At 46.6% G+C, this 19,860-nt stretch overlaps 4 non-coding genes across 4 annotated transcripts; 1 reads left to right on the forward strand and 3 right to left on the reverse strand.

The window, feature by feature from the left end:
- Positions 1 to 2,279: 2,279 nt before the first annotated feature.
- On the reverse strand, positions 2,280 to 2,352 carry TRNAA-AGC (transfer RNA alanine (anticodon AGC)). Its single transcript has one exon. It is a non-coding gene; the product is annotated as a tRNA-Ala (tRNA).
- An 8,542-nt stretch (positions 2,353 to 10,894) lies between these two features.
- TRNAA-AGC (transfer RNA alanine (anticodon AGC)) lies at positions 10,895 to 10,967 on the reverse strand. Its single transcript has one exon. It is a non-coding gene; the product is annotated as a tRNA-Ala (tRNA).
- A 693-nt stretch (positions 10,968 to 11,660) lies between these two features.
- Positions 11,661 to 11,733, forward strand: TRNAR-CCU (transfer RNA arginine (anticodon CCU)). Its single transcript has one exon. It is a non-coding gene; the product is annotated as a tRNA-Arg (tRNA).
- A 7,829-nt stretch (positions 11,734 to 19,562) lies between these two features.
- Positions 19,563 to 19,635, reverse strand: TRNAA-AGC (transfer RNA alanine (anticodon AGC)). Its single transcript has one exon. It is a non-coding gene; the product is annotated as a tRNA-Ala (tRNA).
- Positions 19,636 to 19,860: the final 225 nt, after the last annotated feature.

Genomic DNA, 19,860 nt, shown 5'->3' on the forward strand with positions numbered 1-19,860 from the left:
TCACAGAGTGTTTACTGAATTCACATTTTTTTGCGCTTCCGGGTGAGGTGTGCTTCTTCCAGGGCCATGCACACTGTGGAGCGTTATCATGAGATTTTTGGGACGTGCCAAATACCAGGATATTCTCACTGTTGTGTATGCAGTTTGAGATATGTCAGATTACTTTCTGTATTTCTTCTTGAAAAATCTCAACTGCTGAGGATATTCGAAACTAAGATGCCTGGAGCAGTGAAATAGTCATAGGCGTATTGGGAAGGTTATGACGTATCTGGATTCCGGGCTAAGTTCAAGTTGAAGATATCCCTTGTTTAAATCGAGTCTAGACAATATTGTGGCTCAATTTTCAAGGTGTATCATTTCCGCTGCATTGTGGGATGGTGTCTTTCTTTTTATAATTTAGTTTGGTGCTCTTATATCTACACAAAGTTGACTGCGTTAATCTGAATCTTTTGTTGGCACAGGGATGATGGGGAGGTCCATGGTCTGGGACGATGCTAATAACGAGCTTAGTTTGCCTTCGATTTGACATTGTGTGTTGATCGAGATACCCTGTTGTGCTGTCGGTTTGATGGATTGAATCATGTGTTGATTGACATGACAGTTTAAATTTGTTTTAACTTCCCCATGTTTTAAAATAACATCACGTCTTTTTTCGTGCATTGTCTATCTGATGGCTTGCCATCGACTGGTATACACCGTGCAGCAGCACCATCTGTAGTGCATTCATGCCAACCCTCCTGATTTATGGCGGAGACTGTTTTTTTCTATCCAAAATATTGCTCTTTTTTTTTTACTGTCTTCCTCCTAAAATAATTCTACCCCAATGCAATCCAATCAGAATATTCAGTTCTCCCGATTTTATTGACAAAATCTCCCTCCCACGTGCTCCATGTGTGGCAGTGCTGTTTTAAAACTTAGAATGCAACCACAGCTAGCATCTATCTGGATGATGTGTTGTGTTGGTGTGCAGTAGCAATGTTGGACTGTGCTCAATTGCTGTGGCATTTCACCTGCGGAATGATGCATCCAATTTACTCAATGAGAGCGGCCTGGTCTTGAGAGCATGTATTTTTCTGCTTGCTCTGTGTGCATAGCGGGGCTAACCCCTACTCCTTGGCCCCTTACATCATATCAGTAACATGCATAAAATTTCCTGCTTGCCCCAATGATAGAGTCGGAGATATTCTGAAAGTTGGAAACATATATAACATTTTATTGGAAAAAACATATGGTCGCATAATTTGGAATCATCTTATGGGGGCGCCCCCCCCCACCCCTGCTCAGGTCTTATGACTGCCTGGCACCAACCATGGTCCTTAGCCGGGTGGCTCTGCCAATCCCGCCTTACAAAGTCCCATGTCCAAAAGACTGTGAGCCATCTCACACCATTCCGTTCTTGCGAGAACGGCCTGCCCTGGATTCCACTGCTGCCAGGGCTAGATGAGAGGTCTTGCGCTCTCCACCCCTGGCTATTTAAACCCCCGAAGGTGCAGGCCGTTTCCGGCTGGACCCTCTGGGGGCACCCTGACTGCCTCCTCCCTAGAGGAGGCGAGTCCACGCAGGGGGCAGCCAGAGGGGCGGCCCGCTATGTGAGCTGCGTCTCTAGCGCCCCCTGCGTGGGCTGGCGCATCTGCCTATCTTTTAAGTGAGGGAGGCCATCTTTGAGACGTTGGAGGATTTCGCTTTGGATCTTGTCTTGGGAACTCTACGTGTTGAGTTTCTTCTCCCTTGATGGTGTCATGTTTGTTTGAGGTGCTCAGCACCGATCTAAAATTATCCTCTCTCCAACAGGCGTGCAGGATTGCCCGAATGCCGGGCAAAGTCTTTCACTAGGGAAGTCATACCCATGTCAGGCTGTTCTTTTAGCACTTGTTTCCTGTGTTTCATCAGCAGTAGAGATTTGATGTAAAGGCAGGGGGGGGTTACTTAAAATAGTTGAGCGCCCTCTAATGCAAGAGAGGTCACGTGAGGTGCGCAACCTACCTACATTTCGACAGGGTGATGGGTGGTGGCAGGGCAGAGGGGTGGGGGCTGACTCTTCAAATGTTGGGAGAGGTGCTAACTTCAGAGATGGTGGCGGAGGGGCAAAAGATCTGTTACTATTCTGGTGCATAAGCAATGTTAAAATCTGTACTTAAAATCTGACTTTTTGGGATAGTAGAAAATGGACGGAAGACTTTTGGGATGATAGTAAGCACCCTGAAGCAAGCAGCGCATGCCTCATTTGGGAGAATTTGAGTTTTGAATAAAATAGTCAAATGGAAGAAAAAGTGTCTTGCTGGAGAATGCGGGCATCGATCCCGCTACCTCTCGCATGCTAAGCGAGCGCTCTACCATCTGAGCTAATTCCCCTCCTCCACGAAGGCTCTCGATACACTGCTTCAGAGCTGAAGCACAGTCTCCTGCTCACACTTGCTTGCTGTCCAGGGACCTGTAGTGCATAAAGCCCTTTCTCTTCATCTGCCGCAGGGGAAATCACAATCTCACCCCTTTGCCCAAAACAAAATACCTTCAGTGGAGCTACAAGTAAAGCTGCAGATGGCCATCCATTGCAATGAGGATTGGCCAACCAGGTATTAATAGCAGAGTGACTCCACTCCCACGCCCTTTCACGCTGGACCTGCGCTAGTGATCAAGAGGCTGCACACCAACCCCATAGACCCGAGAGCCCAATTGAAAAGGTGCTTGCTTCTCACTTCATTTCTCTCGCTATTTCTTGCTGTTTTAGGCCGCTGACACGCCGCCTGCAGCCAAAGGACCAGCGCTGGAGTGCCCTTTGTCATTTTTACCAGCTGGCCATATTTTACAATCGAGCGTCAGAATACCAAACAGGTAAGAGTTAGGTCTGGGAATTGAGTCCACTTTCCATCGTGTGTCCCATAAAGCGGAAGTGTCCAGCCGAGTGCAAGCAGGTGCCTTTTGCCCGCGTGTGCTGGGACACTGCAGCTTTGGACGTGAGCCAACTTGCCCTTTTCAGTGGGCCAGTACCCGTGACTCCAGTGAGAGAAGAGGAAAAGAAAGAACTTTCCCCTTCTCTGTCGAGCCAGGGATTGTGGGTTCGAGTCCCATCTGGGGTGGTTCGTGGCATTTTGTTCACACTTCTGCTAAAGCATGCAAAAGGTTTTTGCGGTAGTAGGGGGAGGGCGCAGGCTAGTACTTTGCTGGGCGCTGTGAAGTCCAGAACGTGCTCTGCTGGTAGCAGACTTTAAATGCCGGGAGACTGCAGAGTGTAGCAACCCCTCATGTCAGCGAAGAGACACAGATGAGTGGTAAGAAAGACAGGGAAAATATGCTTTCTGGAATCTGAGCTCCTGCAGACAGGGCTCACTCTTCTGCCAGCTCCGACCTGCTCCGATGAAAACGAAATAAAAGAGCAAAGGCTGCGCACTTTGAACCAATTATTCGAAGCATCGTATTGAAATGAAATAAAAGGTTAACAGCCCTGGGTGGCATCAAAGTGGAATTTCCTGAATATGTCACCAATGCCATGCAATGCGCCTGTTGCCGGCCCTCGCGCGGATGACTCTTTGGGATAGCAGAAAGTGGACGGAAGACTTTTAGGATGATAGTAAAAAAAACCCAGAAGCGAGCACATGCCTTTATTTGCGACGATTGGTGAGTTTTGAATAAAATAGTGAAAATGAAGAAAAAGCGTCTTGCTGGAGAATGCGGGCATCGATCCCGCTACCTCTCGCACGTAAGCGAGCGCTCTACCATCTGAGCTAATTCCCCTTCCTGTTAAGAGGTACCTAGTTTCTCTTCCTGGTTGTCGAATAGCACATTACTCTGTGAACTCACAGATGACAGTTGACTGCACTGAGGTCTTCATAGGAGCACATGTAGCCCTTTTCTAAGTATCCCCTTCCACAGACAGGAAGTGCCTGTGCACGTCACACAAGGCAATGCTGCAGCCAGTCCTCTGCTAGTTGCACTGCACTGCCACGACTATAAATCCCATGTGTTCTATTTTGGAAGCACTGCCGAAGCGGACCGACAATCGGGGCAAATAAAACCTAACGTGGAAGAAAGACTTCAAGCGGAAAAAGTTGCTCCATATCTATAAGGAGTGTGAGACAATGTTTAAGGCGATCCTTGAAATATATTGATATCAATGCCTTCTAATGATTCGTATGCTGTTTTCTCTTTTCCCAAATGATAAACGCACCGTGTTTATCCTTATTATGGTCAAATGCGTTCTCCGTAGCCGTTCACACCAGAATTGCTAAGGAAAGTAAAAAAGGATAAAAGAAGAAAAAGTACACATTGTATCGGGCACTGCCACAATGGTACAAACCTGCACATTGGACCTAGGCACATTGGTGGCGGCAGAGGGCACAATCCCGGACAAAAAAAAGTTTTTTGGGGTTGCAGGGGTGTCCCCCGCATGTTCCATGTAATAATGTCTCTGCAAAAAACAGCAATTTTCCAGGGACTTATTTGCATGGCAGCATTTTTGCGGGGACATTATCACATGGAACCGATAACAGTGCCTGTGGCAACTGCCTATACCCAAGTCAAGCCTGTTGGCTTTTCCATTGCTTGTTTTAACACTTCAGTGCAAGGAACAGATATAAATCAAGTGGTTAAGACATTTTTATTACACCAGTATTGCATTTACAGCTGAAGTTAAACCATTAACTGTCAGCAGACCGCTTACAAATAGCACTGACAGGCCACAGTTTGATGTTAATGCTGGAAAGAGCAAAGAGATCCCAGAAGGATGTGTTTTGGGTGGGGAGGGGCAAGTAATGGGTGGAAATGGCCCCAGTGATTAGCATGGCCATGGGTAGAAAATGGTTGGGTAGATAACTAATGAACATCCAGAAGCTGTGTCCTTCCTGTCATGTCATCATCCTCCAGGCTTTAACAAAATTGAATAGTTTTTAGGTGGCGCATATTGAAAAAGGACAGGAAGAAAAGGGGGAAGGCAGTAAATAATTGAGTGGATGCAAAAAGAGAGGGTAATGGTAACTTGACTACTCTCCTGCACATGCCACTGTGCATTCAGACGAAGTACACACATATCCCGGGGTACAGGTTTCTCTCCAAGTCCACAATCCCCCACCACAGCAGATGTTCCAGTCTAGCAGTCGTTGGTAAAAGGGAATTGTCTTTGTTTAATGTCCTCGGTCTGTGTCCTCAGCAATTTCATTGCTCAACATTCCCTTGTTTTTATTTCCCAGTATGCTCCCATGGCCCCAGGCGTGGCCATTTCTTTGTCCTATAGTGTGTGCCTATGGGGCGGCATATCTATACAAAACCCGAAGGCATCCAAAGCAATGCCGGGACTGGTGATCTCAAACACTCCATCGGAGTACGTACCTTACTTGAGGGGCCCTTTGCCCTATTAACACCATAAATAGTCTGCAATTAACACATCACGGTTTGGTAAAACTATCCAAAGGGCAGCTCAAGAGACCAATGTGTTTCTACCCCAACACCTCAGTGGTCATTTCTGTTGGTATGTTAAGTCTGTCCACTCACTGACCATTTGTGTCCAAATCTCACCAGGGTCTATGCTATCCCTGAGGCCGAAACACTTCACCTCTTTAAGGACTTTGCTCATTAATCAATGAGCCATACAAACATTGCATATCAGCACAATGGTGGCATGAAAGGGGCCTCCCTCTACAATACTTAAATGATTTACTTTTTACAAGAATATAGGTGAGGAATTCGACCAAACGCATGATGAGTGTGGGCTCCCCTGGACTTTTTTTGACATTTTTAATTAAATGGATGATGGCACACTGACCTCAGGAAAATGTGTTGGGCTAATCCACAAACATTTCCGTATGCTCACATCACAACAAACTCATAGAGCTGTGTATTCTGGGTTGGACACTGCCTACAGGCACAGTCTGCCATGTCATATTTAGTTGCAATGTGACAGCAGAGGAGGGCGCAATATCATCGTAAGGCAGGGGGAGGCTAAACTTCCCCCAGCCATGGTCAACCTGCTTAACTGACAAAGGCTCCCTGCTCTTTTGTTAGGCCCTGCAGCTTACGGCAGCAATTTACATACCCACAGGGGGGTACATCAAACAGGCCACATGGGGCCTGGATGCAGAGAATAACAAAGGAGACAGGAAACTCAACAACCTTTCACATGTAAATGGGTCACCCTGAAGCCAGCTCCCTCCTCTCAGTATCGATGTCAGTGAACGGTCGTGTCTGGTTCTTTTATTGCAGCAGGCCACCCCCGATATGGGGACCCCATTCATAAGGTATGAGAATGTAGTTTGTTGCAAGAGCCAGAGAATCTGGTCTCTCAGCATCTTCAATAGCGAAATGCCGCTTTAACAGGAACCACACAGGGAGGACATTTAAATAAAGAGACAGCAGACAGGCAAATGGGTGGGACTTAGTATCACAAGGGAGTGAGCCCAGAGCTCTTTCTGTTGAGAGGAGGTTTTCGCCATATTTGTTCAGGAACACCCCTTGTTCCTGTTTTCACCCCTTTACCTTTTCCTGTTGCAAATCACTATGCTGATGACTTCACGCATACTGAAAATTGTTAGTAGGGACCCCAGGGTTGGCTCGCTAAGTTACGCTTAACCTACACCAATCACTGTGGCCCACTTAGCTTTAAAAGAGGATCAGAGACCCTCTTTAGCAGATCTGAAGACTACATAAGAAGTAGCAAGAAAAACTCATCCTTGGATCCTGGCTGAAGGTACAGGCTGCCTTACATCTTCCGCCAGTGAAGGAATGCCAGGAATTTCCAAAGAGGGAAACAATATCCCTCCTCTTAACTTCTCCTATGGAACAGGGGAAGAAAAGAACTCGGAGGACTCTCCAGCCGCTCCAGAACTGGTACCCAGCCAACACACATCATGCCCTGCTAGGCCTTTCAGCAAGATCCATGGACAAGAAGTGCCAGATGTGAACAAAAGGACAAGGTAGCACACTCCTTAGCTGTGGGTCATCCACCTTAAAGGACGACACAAGTCCATTGAATAAGCTGGGAGAAGTGCAACGACAAGCATCAATCGCCACCCGCCTTGAAGGATATTTTTTCGAACCACTCAAGTTCCTTGATTCACAACCAACTTCAACAGTGACCATTGTCAAGTCGCAGTTGCTGAAAGAAACCTGAGACGTCTCGACAAGGACTTCAGAACTGCTGATCAGCACAGAGACAATGATTCCTGAACCGGAGTTCCTGTGTAGGACAGCCTGCATACGTTCATCAAGCTTTGCTGACTGAACCGTCCTGCCGCCTGATACCGGCAGCTGACTCCCATCTCAAACTCTGTCGCAGAAGCCTGTGAAGTGTCCTGAAGCCGCTTCGACCCTGTGGAGCAACAAGAACAGCTACAGCAAAAGGTACATTCTGGTTCTATCCCCCCTGGTCCTGCCCATAAGGCCCCTTGAGACATTTTAAGATCCTTTTCTCCCCTTCTGCTGAAGCCAAGAAACCTTAATAAACTATTGCGGTTATTAACCATACCGACTACCCTCCTGTCAGTATCCAGAGTATATCCCTTTTCCTTCTTTGAAACTGTCTGTCCTCTGCATTCCTTTACAGTGTGGGTTGTATTTAGTAGTGTTATTTTACTGTCTGTTGTGCTAATAATAAAGCAGATATTTGTAATCAACTTTGACTGGACACTCCCTTTATCATTGGGTAATAATTGTATTTTTGCTGTGTTGCAACTAACCAATGATCCACAATGTTTAGAGGAGATAAGCCTGCTGTTCCATCCACGTTACCAAAATTAAACAAGGCGGTTTATAATTTTAATTGTATACTTGCTTATTCCAATCTGTTCGGATCCATTCTGGTGTATCTATCAGAGGTGTGGGCTGATTGATGGTTTAGAAACTGATATTCACCCCATGACCACTGGTACCCGGGAATTCGATTCATCATATTGGCAGCAGACGTGTCAACCTTGTTGCACTACATAGGTGATAAAATGATATACTATTGACGGAATAGTGTGATGCGACGGGATGAGTACCCGAGATAGGAAATCTGCTCCATTTGCATGTTTTGTTGGCTTGTGCAGTATGTCAAAATGATAGCCCTGTAGATGCAAGCCCCACCTGGCAATGTGTGGATGCATGCAAGTCATTGCTTTGCCATAGATGGTAGTCAGAGCTTGATGGTCAGGGTTGACCACAAATTGTTTTTCAAACAGGAACAGATGATAATGTTTGTACCCCCATGCAATGGATAGACTTTTCTGCTTGTGCATAGGCCTGTTCTGTCTGCGTGCGGCTTCACCTGGCATATGAAGCAATGCATCTGTGAGAGGCGGAATCACCTGAGTGTTGTGCCCGAATCACTCCTAGGCCTACTGGACTCGCATCGACTGTGACCATCGTGTGACTGTTGGGATTGAGGGACAACATGCAGACAGATGATACTATGGGATGGCATATTTTCTCAAACACTGACATTTTCGTGACCACATGAATTCATGATTTTTCTTGACTAGATGTTGTAGGGGTGTGCTGATGGATGCAAAATCTTGATTGTAGTGCGTGCACTAGCTGGCCAGGCCCAGGAAGGAGCGTAGTTGTGTGACACAGGATGGATGTGGTGTAGACGTTAAAGCCTTTTTTTTGACTGGGTCTTGTGTAATGCTTTTAGCTAACAAACAATTTCACAGAGTGTTTACTGAATTCACATTTTTTTGCGCTTCCGGGTGAGGTGTGCTTCTTCCAGGGCCATGCACACTGTGGAGCGTTATCATGAGATTTTTGGGACGTGCCAAATACCAGGATATTCTCACTGTTGTGTATGCAGTTTGAGATATGTCAGATTACTTTCTGTATTTCTTCTTGAAAAATCTCAACTGCTGAGGATATTCGAAACTAAGATGCCTGGAGCAGTGAAATAGTCATAGGCGTATTGGGAAGGTTATGACGTATCTGGATTCCGGGCTAAGTTCAAGTTGAAGATATCCCTTGTTTAAATCGAGTCTAGACAATATTGTGGCTCAATTTTCAAGGTGTATCATTTCCGCTGCATTGTGGGATGGTGTCTTTCTTTTTATAATTTAGTTTGGTGCTCTTATATCTACACAAAGTTGACTGCGTTAATCTGAATCTTTTGTTGGCACAGGGATGATGGGGAGGTCCATGGTCTGGGACGATGCTAATAACGAGCTTAGTTTGCCTTCGATTTGACATTGTGTGTTGATCGAGATACCCTGTTGTGCTGTCGGTTTGATGGATTGAATCATGTGTTGATTGACATGACAGTTTAAATTTGTTTTAACTTCCCCATGTTTTAAAATAACATCACGTCTTTTTTCGTGCATTGTCTATCTGATGGCTTGCCATCGACTGGTATACACCGTGCAGCAGCACCATCTGTAGTGCATTCATGCCAACCCTCCTGATTTATGGCGGAGACTGTTTTTTTCTATCCAAAATATTGCTCTTTTTTTTTTACTGTCTTCCTCCTAAAATAATTCTACCCCAATGCAATCCAATCAGAATATTCAGTTCTCCCGATTTTATTGACAAAATCTCCCTCCCACGTGCTCCATGTGTGGCAGTGCTGTTTTAAAACTTAGAATGCAACCACAGCTAGCATCTATCTGGATGATGTGTTGTGTTGGTGTGCAGTAGCAATGTTGGACTGTGCTCAATTGCTGTGGCATTTCACCTGCGGAATGATGCATCCAATTTACTCAATGAGAGCGGCCTGGTCTTGAGAGCATGTATTTTTCTGCTTGCTCTGTGTGCATAGCGGGGCTAACCCCTACTCCTTGGCCCCTTACATCATATCAGTAACATGCATAAAATTTCCTGCTTGCCCCAATGATAGAGTCGGAGATATTCTGAAAGTTGGAAACATATATAACATTTTATTGGAAAAAACATATGGTCGCATAATTTGGAATCATCTTATGGGGGCGCCCCCCCCCACCCCTGCTCAGGTCTTATGACTGCCTGGCACCAACCATGGTCCTTAGCCGGGTGGCTCTGCCAATCCCGCCTTACAAAGTCCCATGTCCAAAAGACTGTGAGCCATCTCACACCATTCCGTTCTTGCGAGAACGGCCTGCCCTGGATTCCACTGCTGCCAGGGCTAGATGAGAGGTCTTGCGCTCTCCACCCCTGGCTATTTAAACCCCCGAAGGTGCAGGCCGTTTCCGGCTGGACCCTCTGGGGGCACCCTGACTGCCTCCTCCCTAGAGGAGGCGAGTCCACGCAGGGGGCAGCCAGAGGGGCGGCCCGCTATGTGAGCTGCGTCTCTAGCGCCCCCTGCGTGGGCTGGCGCATCTGCCTATCTTTTAAGTGAGGGAGGCCATCTTTGAGACGTTGGAGGATTTCGCTTTGGATCTTGTCTTGGGAACTCTACGTGTTGAGTTTCTTCTCCCTTGATGGTGTCATGTTTGTTTGAGGTGCTCAGCACCGATCTAAAATTATCCTCTCTCCAACAGGCGTGCAGGATTGCCCGAATGCCGGGCAAAGTCTTTCACTAGGGAAGTCATACCCATGTCAGGCTGTTCTTTTAGCACTTGTTTCCTGTGTTTCATCAGCAGTAGAGATTTGATGTAAAGGCAGGGGGGGGTTACTTAAAATAGTTGAGCGCCCTCTAATGCAAGAGAGGTCACGTGAGGTGCGCAACCTACCTACATTTCGACAGGGTGATGGGTGGTGGCAGGGCAGAGGGGTGGGGGCTGACTCTTCAAATGTTGGGAGAGGTGCTAACTTCAGAGATGGTGGCGGAGGGGCAAAAGATCTGTTACTATTCTGGTGCATAAGCAATGTTAAAATCTGTACTTAAAATCTGACTTTTTGGGATAGTAGAAAATGGACGGAAGACTTTTGGGATGATAGTAAGCACCCTGAAGCAAGCAGCGCATGCCTCATTTGGGAGAATTTGAGTTTTGAATAAAATAGTCAAATGGAAGAAAAAGTGTCTTGCTGGAGAATGCGGGCATCGATCCCGCTACCTCTCGCATGCTAAGCGAGCGCTCTACCATCTGAGCTAATTCCCCTCCTCCACGAAGGCTCTCGATACACTGCTTCAGAGCTGAAGCACAGTCTCCTGCTCACACTTGCTTGCTGTCCAGGGACCTGTAGTGCATAAAGCCCTTTCTCTTCATCTGCCGCAGGGGAAATCACAATCTCACCCCTTTGCCCAAAACAAAATACCTTCAGTGGAGCTACAAGTAAAGCTGCAGATGGCCATCCATTGCAATGAGGATTGGCCAACCAGGTATTAATAGCAGAGTGACTCCACTCCCACGCCCTTTCACGCTGGACCTGCGCTAGTGATCAAGAGGCTGCACACCAACCCCATAGACCCGAGAGCCCAATTGAAAAGGTGCTTGCTTCTCACTTCATTTCTCTCGCTATTTCTTGCTGTTTTAGGCCGCTGACACGCCGCCTGCAGCCAAAGGACCAGCGCTGGAGTGCCCTTTGTCATTTTTACCAGCTGGCCATATTTTACAATCGAGCGTCAGAATACCAAACAGGTAAGAGTTAGGTCTGGGAATTGAGTCCACTTTCCATCGTGTGTCCCATAAAGCGGAAGTGTCCAGCCGAGTGCAAGCAGGTGCCTTTTGCCCGCGTGTGCTGGGACACTGCAGCTTTGGACGTGAGCCAACTTGCCCTTTTCAGTGGGCCAGTACCCGTGACTCCAGTGAGAGAAGAGGAAAAGAAAGAACTTTCCCCTTCTCTGTCGAGTGGCCCCAGTGGCCTAATGGATAAGGCACTGGCCTCCTAAGCCAGGGATTGTGGGTTCGAGTCCCATCTGGGGTGGTTCGTGGCATTTTGTTCACACTTCTGCTAAAGCATGCAAAAGGTTTTTGCGGTAGTAGGGGGAGGGCGCAGGCTAGTACTTTGCTGGGCGCTGTGAAGTCCAGAACGTGCTCTGCTGGTAGCAGACTTTAAATGCCGGGAGACTGCAGAGTGTAGCAACCCCTCATGTCAGGGAAGAGACACAGATGAGTGGTAAGAAAGACAGGGAAAATATGCTTTCTGGAATCTGAGCTCCGGCAGACAGGGCTCACTCTTCTGCCAGCTGCGACCTGCTCCGATGAAAACGAAATAAAAGAGCAAAGGCTGCGCACTTTGAACCAATTATTCGAAGCATCGTATTGAAATGAAATAAAAGGTTAACAGCCCTGGGTGGCATCAAAGTGGAATTTCCTGAATATGTCACCAATGCCATGCAATGCGCCTGTTGCCGGCCCTCGCGCGGATGACTCTTTGGGATAGCAGAAAGTGGACGGAAGACTTTTAGGATGATAGTAAAAAAAACCCAGAAGCGAGCACATGCCTTTATTTGCGACGATTGGTGAGTTTTGAATAAAATAGTGAAAATGAAGAAAAAGCGTCTTGCTGGAGAATGCGGGCATCGATCCCGCTACCTCTCGCATGCTAAGCGAGCGCTCTACCATCTGAGCTATTTCCCCTTCCTGTTAAGAGGCACCTAGTTTCTCTTCCTGGTTGTCGAATAGCACATTACTCTGTGAACTCACAGATGACAGTTGACTGCACTGAGGTCTTCATAGGAGCACATGTAGCCCTTTTCTAAGTATCCCCTTCCACAGACAGGAAGTGCCTGTGCACGTCACACAAGGCAATGCTGCAGCCAGTCCTCTGCTAGTTGCACTGCACTGCCACGACTATAAATCCCATGTGTTCTATTTTGGAAGCACTGCCGAAGCGGACCGACAATCGGGGCAAATAAAACCTAACGTGGAAGAAAGACTTCAAGCGGAAAAAGTTGCTCCATATCTATAAGGAGTGTGAGACAATGTTTAAGGCGATCCTTGAAATATATTGATATCAATGCCTTCTAATGATTCGTATGCTGTTTTCTCTTTTCCCAAATGATAAACGCACCGTGTTTATCCTTATTATGGTCAAATGCGTTCTCCGTAGCCGTTCACACCAGAATTGCTAAGGAAAGTAAAAAAGGATAAAAGAAGAAAAAGTACACATTGTATCGGGCACTGCCACAATGGTACAAACCTGCACATTGGACCTAGGCACATTGGTGGCGGCAGAGGGCACAATCCCGGACAAAAAAAAGTTTTTTGGGGTTGCAGGGGTGTCCCCCGCATGTTCCATGTAATAATGTCTCTGCAAAAAACAGCAATTTTCCAGGGACTTATTTGCATGGCAGCATTTTTGCGGGGACATTATCACATGGAACCGATAACAGTGCCTGTGGCAACTGCCTATACCCAAGTCAAGCCTGTTGGCTTTTCCATTGCTTGTTTTAACACTTCAGTGCAAGGAACAGATATAAATCAAGTGGTTAAGACATTTTTATTACACCAGTATTGCATTTACAGCTGAAGTTAAACCATTAACTGTCAGCAGACCGCTTACAAATAGCACTGACAGGCCACAGTTTGATGTTAATGCTGGAAAGAGCAAAGAGATCCCAGAAGGATGTGTTTTGGGTGGGGAGGGGCAAGTAATGGGTGGAAATGGCCCCAGTGATTAGCATGGCCATGGGTAGAAAATGGTTGGGTAGATAACTAATGAACATCCAGAAGCTGTGTCCTTCCTGTCATGTCATCATCCTCCAGGCTTTAACAAAATTGAATAGTTTTTAGGTGGCGCATATTGAAAAAGGACAGGAAGAAAAGGGGGAAGGCAGTAAATAATTGAGTGGATGCAAAAAGAGAGGGTAATGGTAACTTGACTACTCTCCTGCACATGCCACTGTGCATTCAGACGAAGTACACACATATCCCGGGGTACAGGTTTCTCTCCAAGTCCACAATCCCCCACCACAGCAGATGTTCCAGTCTAGCAGTCGTTGGTAAAAGGGAATTGTCTTTGTTTAATGTCCTCGGTCTGTGTCCTCAGCAATTTCATTGCTCAACATTCCCTTGTTTTTATTTCCCAGTATGCTCCCATGGCCCCAGGCGTGGCCATTTCTTTGTCCTATAGTGTGTGCCTATGGGGCGGCATATCTATACAAAACCCGAAGGCATCCAAAGCAATGCCGGGACTGGTGATCTCAAACACTCCATCGGAGTACGTACCTTACTTGAGGGGCCCTTTGCCCTATTAACACCATAAATAGTCTGCAATTAACACATCACGGTTTGGTAAAACTATCCAAAGGGCAGCTCAAGAGACCAATGTGTTTCTACCCCAACACCTCAGTGGTCATTTCTGTTGGTATGTTAAGTCTGTCCACTCACTGACCATTTGTGTCCAAATCTCACCAGGGTCTATGCTATCCCTGAGGCCGAAACACTTCACCTCTTTAAGGACTTTGCTCATTAATCAATGAGCCATACAAACATTGCATATCAGCACAATGGTGGCATGAAAGGGGCCTCCCTCTACAATACTTAAATGATTTACTTTTTACAAGAATATAGGTGAGGAATTCGACCAAACGCATGATGAGTGTGGGCTCCCCTGGACTTTTTTTGACATTTTTAATTAAATGGATGATGGCACACTGACCTCAGGAAAATGTGTTGGGCTAATCCACAAACATTTCCGTATGCTCACATCACAACAAACTCATAGAGCTGTGTATTCTGGGTTGGACACTGCCTACAGGCACAGTCTGCCATGTCATATTTAGTTGCAATGTGACAGCAGAGGAGGGCGCAATATCATCGTAAGGCAGGGGGAGGCTAAACTTCCCCCAGCCATGGTCAACCTGCTTAACTGACAAAGGCTCCCTGCTCTTTTGTTAGGCCCTGCAGCTTACGGCAGCAATTTACATACCCACAGGGGGGTACATCAAACAGGCCACATGGGGCCTGGATGCAGAGAATAACAAAGGAGACAGGAAACTCAACAACCTTTCACATGTAAATGGGTCACCCTGAAGCCAGCTCCCTCCTCTCAGTATCGATGTCAGTGAACGGTCGTGTCTGGTTCTTTTATTGCAGCAGGCCACCCCCGATATGGGGACCCCATTCATAAGGTATGAGAATGTAGTTTGTTGCAAGAGCCAGAGAATCTGGTCTCTCAGCATCTTCAATAGCGAAATGCCGCTTTAACAGGAACCACACAGGGAGGACATTTAAATAAAGAGACAGCAGACAGGCAAATGGGTGGGACTTAGTATCACAAGGGAGTGAGCCCAGAGCTCTTTCTGTTGAGAGGAGGTTTTCGCCATATTTGTTCAGGAACACCCCTTGTTCCTGTTTTCACCCCTTTACCTTTTCCTGTTGCAAATCACTATGCTGATGACTTCACGCATACTGAAAATTGTTAGTAGGGACCCCAGGGTTGGCTCGCTAAGTTACGCTTAACCTACACCAATCACTGTGGCCCACTTAGCTTTAAAAGAGGATCAGAGACCCTCTTTAGCAGATCTGAAGACTACATAAGAAGTAGCAAGAAAAACTCATCCTTGGATCCTGGCTGAAGGTACAGGCTGCCTTACATCTTCCGCCAGTGAAGGAATGCCAGGAATTTCCAAAGAGGGAAACAATATCCCTCCTCTTAACTTCTCCTATGGAACAGGGGAAGAAAAGAACTCGGAGGACTCTCCAGCCGCTCCAGAACTGGTACCCAGCCAACACACATCATGCCCTGCTAGGCCTTTCAGCAAGATCCATGGACAAGAAGTGCCAGATGTGAACAAAAGGACAAGGTAGCACACTCCTTAGCTGTGGGTCATCCACCTTAAAGGACGACACAAGTCCATTGAATAAGCTGGGAGAAGTGCAACGACAAGCATCAATCGCCACCCGCCTTGAAGGATATTTTTTCGAACCACTCAAGTTCCTTGATTCACAACCAACTTCAACAGTGACCATTGTCAAGTCGCAGTTGCTGAAAGAAACCTGAGACGTCTCGACAAGGACTTCAGAACTGCTGATCAGCACAGAGACAATGATTCCTGAACCGGAGTTCCTGTGTAGGACAGCCTGCATACGTTCATCAAGCTTTGCTGACTGAACCGTCCTGCCGCCTGATACCGGCAGCTGACTCCCATCTCAAACTCTGTCGCAGAAGCCTGTGAAGTGTCCTGAAGCCGCTTCGACCCTGTGGAGCAACAAGAACAGCTACAGCAAAAGGTACATTCTGGTTCTATCCCCCCTGGTCCTGCCCATAAGGCCCCTTGAGACATTTTAAGATCCTTTTCTCCCCTTCTGCTGAAGCCAAGAAACCTTAATAAACTATTGCGGTTATTAACCATACCGACTACCCTCCTGTCAGTATCCAGAGTATATCCCTTTTCCTTCTTTGAAACTGTCTGTCCTCTGCATTCCTTTACAGTGTGGGTTGTATTTAGTAGTGTTATTTTACTGTCTGTTGTGCTAATAATAAAGCAGATATTTGTAATCAACTTTGACTGGACACTCCCTTTATCATTGGGTAATAATTGTATTTTTGCTGTGTTGCAACTAACCAATGATCCACAATGTTTAGAGGAGATAAGCCTGCTGTTCCATCCACGTTACCAAAATTAAACAAGGCGGTTTATAATTTTAATTGTATACTTGCTTATTCCAATCTGTTCGGATCCATTCTGGTGTATCTATCAGAGGTGTGGGCTGATTGATGGTTTAGAAACTGATATTCACCCCATGACCACTGGTACCCGGGAATTCGATTCATCATATTGGCAGCAGACGTGTCAACCTTGTTGCACTACATAGGTGATAAAATGATATACTATTGACGGAATAGTGTGATGCGACGGGATGAGTACCCGAGATAGGAAATCTGCTCCATTTGCATGTTTTGTTGGCTTGTGCAGTATGTCAAAATGATAGCCCTGTAGATGCAAGCCCCACCTGGCAATGTGTGGATGCATGCAAGTCATTGCTTTGCCATAGATGGTAGTCAGAGCTTGATGGTCAGGGTTGACCACAAATTGTTTTTCAAACAGGAACAGATGATAATGTTTGTACCCCCATGCAATGGATAGACTTTTCTGCTTGTGCATAGGCCTGTTCTGTCTGCGTGCGGCTTCACCTGGCATATGAAGCAATGCATCTGTGAGAGGCGGAATCACCTGAGTGTTGTGCCCGAATCACTCCTAGGCCTACTGGACTCGCATCGACTGTGACCATCGTGTGACTGTTGGGATTGAGGGACAACATGCAGACAGATGATACTATGGGATGGCATATTTTCTCAAACACTGACATTTTCGTGACCACATGAATTCATGATTTTTCTTGACTAGATGTTGTAGGGGTGTGCTGATGGATGCAAAATCTTGATTGTAGTGCGTGCACTAGCTGGCCAGGCCCAGGAAGGAGCGTAGTTGTGTGACACAGGATGGATGTGGTGTAGACGTTAAAGCCTTTTTTTTGACTGGGTCTTGTGTAATGCTTTTAGCTAACAAACAATTTCACAGAGTGTTTACTGAATTCACATTTTTTTGCGCTTCCGGGTGAGGTGTGCTTTTTCCAGGGCCATGCACACTGTGGAGCGTTATCATGAGATTTTTGGGACGTGCCAAATACCAGGATATTCTCACTGTTGTGTATGCAGTTTGAGATATGTCAGATTACTTTCTGTATTTCTTCTTGAAAAATCTCAACTGCTGAGGATATTCGAAACTAAGATGCCTGGAGCAGTGAAATAGTCATAGGCGTATTGGGAAGGTTATGACGTATCTGGATTCCGGGCTAAGTTCAAGTTGAAGATATCCCTTGTTTAAATCGAGTCTAGACAATATTGTGGCTCAATTTTCAAGGTGTATCATTTCCGCTGCATTGTGGGATGGTGTCTTTCTTTTTATAATTTAGTTTGGTGCTCTTATATCTACACAAAGTTGACTGCGTTAATCTGAATCTTTTGTTGGCACAGGGATGATGGGGAGGTCCATGGTCTGGGACGATGCTAATAACGAGCTTAGTTTGCCTTCGATTTGACATTGTGTGTTGATCGAGATACCCTGTTGTGCTGTCGGTTTGATGGATTGAATCATGTGTTGATTGACATGACAGTTTAAATTTGTTTTAACTTCCCCATGTTTTAAAATAACATCACGTCTTTTTTCGTGCATTGTCTATCTGATGGCTTGCCATCGACTGGTATACACCGTGCAGCAGCACCATCTGTAGTGCATTCATGCCAACCCTCCTGATTTATGGCGGAGACTGTTTTTTTCTATCCAAAATATTGCTCTTTTTTTTTACTGTCTTCCTCCTAAAATAATTCTACCCCAATGCAATCCAATCAGAATATTCAGTTCTCCCGATTTTATTGACAAAATCTCCCTCCCACGTGCTCCATGTGTGGCAGTGCTGTTTTAAAACTTAGAATGCAACCACAGCTAGCATCTATCTGGATGATGTGTTGTGTTGGTGTGCAGTAGCAATGTTGGACTGTGCTCAATTGCTGTGGCATTTCACCTGCGGAATGATGCATCCAATTTACTCAATGAGAGCGGCCTGGTCTTGAGAGCATGTATTTTTCTGCTTGCTCTGTGTGCATAGCGGGGCTAACCCCTACTCCTTGGCCCCTTACATCATATCAGTAACATGCATAAAATTTCCTGCTTGCCCCAATGATAGAGTCGGAGATATTCTGAAAGTTGGAAACATATATAACATTTTATTGGAAAAAACATATGGTCGCATAATTTGGAATCATCTTATGGGGGCGCCCCCCCCACCCCCACCCCCACCCCTGCTCAGGTCTTATGACTGCCTGGCACCAACCATGGTCCTTAGCCGGGTGGCTCTGCCAATCCCGCCTTACAAAGTCCCATGTCCAAAAGACTGTGAGCCATCTCACACCATTCCGTTCTTGCGAGAACGGCCTGCCCTGGATTCCACTGCTGCCAGGGCTAGATGAGAGGTCTTGCGCTCTCCACCCCTGGCTATTTAAGCCCCCGAAGGTGCAGGCCGTTTCCGGCTGGACCCTCTGGGGGCACCCTGACTGCCTCCTCCCTAGAGGAGGCGAGTCCACGCAGGGGGCAGCCAGAGGGGCGGCCCGCTATGTGAGCTGCGTCTCTAGCGCCCCCTGCGTGGGCTGGCGCATCTGCCTATCTTTTAAGTGAGGGAGGCCATCTTTGAGACGTTGGAGGATTTCGCTTTGGATCTTGTCTTGGGAACTCTACGTGTTGAGTTTCTTCTCCCTTGATGGTGTCATGTTTGTTTGAGGTGCTCAGCACCGATCTAAAATTATCCTCTCTCCAACAGGCGTGCAGGATTGCCCGAATGCCGGGCAAAGTCTTTCACTAGGGAAGTCATACCCATGTCAGGCTGTTCTTTTAGCACTTGTTTCCTGTGTTTCATCAGCAGTAGAGATTTGATGTAAAGGCAGGGGGGGGGTTACTTAAAATAGTTGAGCGCCCTCTAATGCAAGAGAGGTCACGTGAGGTGCGCAACCTACCTACATTTCGACAGGGTGATGGGTGGTGGCAGGGCAGAGGGGTGGGGGCTGACTCTTCAAATGTTGGGAGAGGTGCTAACTTCAGAGATGGTGGCGGAGGGGCAAAAGATCTGTTACTATTCTGGTGCATAAGCAATGTTAAAATCTGTACTTAAAATCTGACTTTTTGGGATAGTAGAAAATGGACGGAAGACTTTCGGGATGATAGTAAGCACCCTGAAGCAAGCAGCGCATGCCTCATTTGGGAGAATTTGAGTTTTGAATAAAATAGTCAAATGGAAGAAAAAGTGTCTTGCTGGAGAATGCGGGCATCGATCCCGCTACCTCTCGCATGCTAAGCGAGCGCTCTACCATCTGAGCTAATTCCCCTCCTCCACGAAGGCTCTCGATACACTGCTTCAGAGCTGAAGCACAGTCTCCTGCTCACACTTGCTTGCTGTCCAGGGACCTGTAGTGCATAAAGCCCTTTCTCTTCATCTGCCGCAGGGGAAATCACAATCTCACCCCTTTGCCCAAAACAAAATACCTTCAGTGGAGCTACAAGTAAAGCTGCAGATGGCCATCCATTGCAATGAGGATTGGCCAACCAGGTAT

The sequence above is a fragment of the Ambystoma mexicanum genome, chromosome 5q (genome assembly GCF_040938575.1).
Source record: "Ambystoma mexicanum isolate Mex_15411 chromosome 5q, UKY_AmexF1_1, whole genome shotgun sequence".
Lineage (NCBI taxonomy): Eukaryota > Metazoa > Chordata > Amphibia > Caudata > Ambystomatidae > Ambystoma > Ambystoma mexicanum.